Here is a 5,100-nt window from a genome sequence, read left to right on the forward strand (position 1 = left end):
CCCTCCTGGGGCTCCAGACCCTTCCCAGCTCCGTTCCCTGCCCTGGACACGCTCCAGCCCCTCCAGGGCTCTCCTGCACCAGCCACAACTGGAGCCAGCCCTGGAGGGGCCTCTCAGAGCCAGCACAGAGGGACAATCCCTGCCCTGCTCCTGCTGGACTCATCATTTGGCCCCAATGTGCCAAACTGGGGCAAATCAGCAAATCCCACCGAGATGTGGCAAACAGGAGGCCCAACAGGAAGTGAAGGCCCTAAAAGTCCTGGTGGTGAGTGAGATTCCCAAGCAAAGTGGATTTAAAATCGAAGGGAATCTTTAAACTAAATATTGGTTTTTATAGAACAATAAAATCAGGGTAGTGTTTGCACTCAGCCATAAAAGTTGCTGTGGTTGTGTAATCATGTGGAGTTGTGGCCTTAGGAGGAGTTAGAAAGCAGCTGCAGCAAATTAACTTTTCAAGTTCATTATGGATTGGGCGGTATCTAGAAAATTCCCCCATGTAATCATTTTTTCTTGCATAGAACTGGAAAAGGCACGTTTTGGATGAGGTTTCATCTCAAGTCTCTCCCCCCAGGCAGCCTCAAACCTGAAGCCTTTGAGGGGAAATGCAAAACCAGCAGCAAAACCAAACAACCCCCTCCCAAAAATTCATGGACAGCTTTTTTCCTCCTTTAAGGACCTGATCCATGTCCCAGATGGTTCAGGCAAAGGAATCCCAGTGTAAGGAGGTGGTAGAGCCTCAACAAGGTGAAAATTTGTGGGGTGATCCCAAATGAGTGAATTCTGGTAAAACAGTTGGGGATCCTCATTCCAGGGAAAGGGGTGGGTAACTCCAGAAGGAAATCCATGGAATGGTTGCCACAGCTGGTATGGGGGAAAATTCTGGATTCTTTGCTTAGAAATAAATTCAGAGTCTCCTCTAAAAATCAAACACAGAAAGCCTCCAGTGCCCTGCCTTTTTTAGAGGATAATCATAGGAAGCTGTCCCAGATTCCAAACATCCTCCAATATTTCAGGGTTTTTTTTCCCTCCAAAATAATTTCCAAGTGCCCCTCACCAGTTCCTCAATCCTCTGGAGTTATTCCCTGGGATTTTCAGTTCCTTGGCTCAGCACTCTTCCCCTTTCTCACCTCAAGGTCTCCTCTCACCTTCCTCACTTCCCCCCATCCCACCCCACTTTTAATCCAGGTCACTGGATGATCCTGAGCGTCTTTTCCCACCTTGGAGATCCTGTGGTTTTCCCATCTCAGGAGAAGCAGGGAGTTGTGTTTGGGGTTCTGTCTGTAGGAATGATGGTTCTCAAGAGTCCACTAAGGATGAAATCTTTTCCTTGGAGACCCTTCCCAAAATAAAATCATTTCTCAACCACTTTATAGAACAAAGTGCTCACCCCACAGCTCGGATCAGGATTCCCTGTAATGTTCATTTGCTGTAGATCCCATCCAAACCTTACCCAGTGGAAATTTTTGCATCACCTCTGAAGTTCTTGGGATGTCATTACAGCCTGGGACAGGATCATTTTGTTTTCCCTACATGAACAGTCTTGTTCCCACTTATCCCTGCATATTTCTGCTGGATGTTGGATCCTCCTGAGGAGAGATGCTCATTAACAGGAATTTTCACCCTCCAGTACCCCTTCCTTAAAGCCCACTTGTTGTTTTTGGAAAATGTTCAGTTCCTCCCATTGTTTTCCTACCAAATTTTCACTCCTGGATTTGTTCCCTGAGCTGGTGGCAGGATTTACCTTCGGAGCAGGGAAATAGTTGGGCCCTGGGAATTCAGCCCCATGCTGCCATGAATGAAGGATTTTAGGGGTGCCACTCTTCTCTGTTGGCCCTGAGAGGCTCAAACCAGCTGCTCTTCCAGGTGAAATGTTCACTGTCCCTCCAGGAATGCTCTGCATCCACAGGGAACAAAGCTGGCTCATCTCCATGAAACATTCATGGCATGGCAACAGGAAGCTCCTGCTTTGTGTGCTGGATTTTTCCCTCCGGGTTCCAGAGAAAAAGATCAGAAAAGAAGGAAAATATTGAAGGCTGCAGCAAAACCAGGTTTTAGTAGTGAATTGAGAGCAGGGGATGAGCACCAGCTCCTTGGAATCTTGTCCCTGAATGAGAAAAATGAAAAAATCATAGGATCTTCATAGCCACATCTTCACCCAGTGCCAATCTGAGCTGCTCCAGTAGGACCAGGATAGACCACTGAGGGTCTGGTTATGGAATTCCTAAGTCCAGACATGCTCCAGATCATTTCAGTGAATAACTGTACACAGGTCACTGTTTTCCAGGTGATTTAGAGATGTCCAGTGCCTGAATGGATCTGAAAATCCTGGATAACTTCAGTGGCATCTGAGAATTTCTCTTCCCAGAGCAGCTGGGGCTGCCCCTGGATCCCTGGCAGTGCCCAAGGCCAGGCTGGACATTGGGAGCACCTGGGACAGTGGGAGGTGTCCCTGCCATGGGAATGGGATGAACTTTAAGGTCCCTTCCAACCCAAACCATTCCATGATTCTTAGACACATTTTCTGTTTGAATAAATGGAATTCCTACTAAAGAACCTCTGTGTGTCTCCAGGGAAAATCCACAACCCATCTAAGGTGACTTTGATGTTCCTGAGTGGTGCCTGTGCAGAATTCTCTGCTTGTCACAGATAACTGCTAAAAGCACACATTAAAACCAGTTTTAAAGCAAGAAAACAGCTTGAAAGGAGTGTTTGAGCAGAACCCCATCTAAAGCACAGCTTTGTTACCCTCACTTACTTCACTGCAGACTCCGAGGAGTAGGAGCTGTGGATAACAGCCACTCATCCCTTACATTTCTCCTCAATCCCAAAGCTTCTCTCCCTGTTTTCCACAGTCCATGGAGCAGCCAAGCCACTCAGGGCCTTGCCAGAGGCCACTGCCCACTCCTTCCAGGAGCCCAGTGACGCAGCTGCACTCACACAATGGCTCCTTTTCCTCCTTGGATACAGCACAGGAACCATCCCAGTCTTTTCTTCCCTCTCCATCTGCAGAGAGTCATCACTGCTGGCAAGGACAGTGTGGAGTGTGATAAATCAGCATCCATCCCTCTCCAGCCTCTCCTGGAATTTGTCACTGCAGAGGGACATTTGTCACGGCTCTGACAGGTCAGGGATGGAAGCAATGCTGCAGATATTTAGGTTCAGTCTGTTTTTCAAGCAGGACAAGCAGGCTCTGCAGTGCAGCTCTTCCAGGAGCTGTTCCAGCCTGGCAACAGGCTTGGGATGAGTCTGTTCCTTAATGTCCATCACTCACAGGATGAGCCAAAGGAACAACAAAATAGGGGAGAGTGGATCAAACAATCCCAGACTGGTTTGGGATTGGATTAAAGATCACCTCATTCCACCCCCTGCCATGGGCAGGGCCACCTCCCAGTACCCCAGGTTGTTATCCCAGGTTGTTCCACCCCTGAAAATGTCCCAGGCCAGGCTGGACAGGGCCTGGAGCAACCTGGGACAGTGGGAGGTGTCCCTGCCATGGCAGGGCTGGCACTGGGTGGGCTTTGGGGTCCCTCCCAACCCAGTTCCTTCAGTGAGTCCATGATCTCCTGGTTCTCTTGACCTTGCAGGATAATTAGAATCCGTCATTCCCCTCTGGGAAATGTCTGCATTTGTCACTTCTGTCACCCATGGGATGTCATTTCTTCCTGTCAAACCATGTTGCCTCAGAAACTCCGGCTCCAGGTTTGTGTCTCGTGGTGGGAACAGCAAAGAACTCAGCTCTGCTCCAGAGATTTTATGGACAGTGATGGGAGATAATAAATGGATGCAGAACAGGGATGGCAGGATTTCAGGATTTCAGGAGAAAATCCTGCAGAGCAGAGCTGGCAGCAGACAGAGCTCATGGCTTCTGTGGGAGAAAACAAGGAAAGAGGAGTCTGAAAACAAATCCAGACTGGGTTGGGTTGGAAAGGACCTTAAAGCCCATCCAGTCCCACCCTATCACACTCCCACTGTCCCAGGAGCTCCCAATGTCCAGCCTGGCCTTGGGCACTGCCAGGGATCCAGGGGCAGCCCCAGCTGCTCTGGCAATTCCATCCCAGCCCCTGCCCACCCTGCCAGGGAACAATCCCTGCCCAAGATGCCAAGATCCAGCCCTGCCCTCTGCCCCTGGCAGCCATTCCCTGGCTCCTGGCCCTCCATACCAAAATCCAGATACAAATCCATGAGAAATGAGGATCCATAATCTCAGTTATCCATGGAACAGCAATGTCTGTACGTTAGAGGTAACTTTATTCCCATGTTCTCAGATTTCCTGGAACCCAACCTCTTCTTCTGCCTGGATTTAGGATATTTCTGGATATTCAGGATATTTTCAGGACTTGCTGTGTTTATTTGGATTTCTGGATTTGTGGTAGATACAGGGAGACCTGGCCATGCTTTTGTCCATCCCAGATATTCCCACTGTAGGAATGCTTCCATAAAATTGTTCCTCCTGGCAGAGGAACCTCAGAGTTCTGAGTCAGAGCAGAGATGCCTCAACAAGTGCTTCATTCCTGCTCTTCCCCACATAATAAAAATGTTTGGGAAATGTTGGCTTTGCAGAATGTCCTGTGTATCCTGTGCTTCCATGTTCTCGTTCCAAATGTCCATATTGCCATGCCCAGAAAACTGGAGAAGACATGGAAGAGCTTTCTAAGGCTAACAAGGACATTCTGGGAGATTTTTCTGTAATCCAAATGTGAAAAGTGACATTGAGATTAAGGAACAGAAAAGGAGAGGCAAAAAGTGATGGAGGCAGGGATGAGGGAACAGGAATTGTGAGGAGGATGGGAAGAGTCCAGGTCCAGTGGAGGAGCCATGGGTGAGGTGGGAACAGGAATTGGTTTGGGCAGAAGGATTTGGGCTCCTCTGGAATCTCAATTTCCACCTGGGAATGTGTTTTATGTAAAGGAAAGAGGGAAAACCAAAGGAGGGGTCTCAGCCAAGCAACCTTGGAAAGCCTTTTATTCCAGGGGTGTTGGATCTGCTGGAATTTCCCCCTGGCAGGAGCAGGAGCAGGGCAGGGATTGTCCCTCTGTGCTGGCTCTGAGAGGCCCCTCCAGGGCTGGCTCCAGTTGTGGCTGGTGCAGGAGAGCCCTGGAG

This window comes from Parus major, chromosome 1, assembly GCF_001522545.3.
Source record: "Parus major isolate Abel chromosome 1, Parus_major1.1, whole genome shotgun sequence".
Classification (NCBI taxonomy): Eukaryota; Metazoa; Chordata; class Aves; order Passeriformes; family Paridae; genus Parus; species Parus major.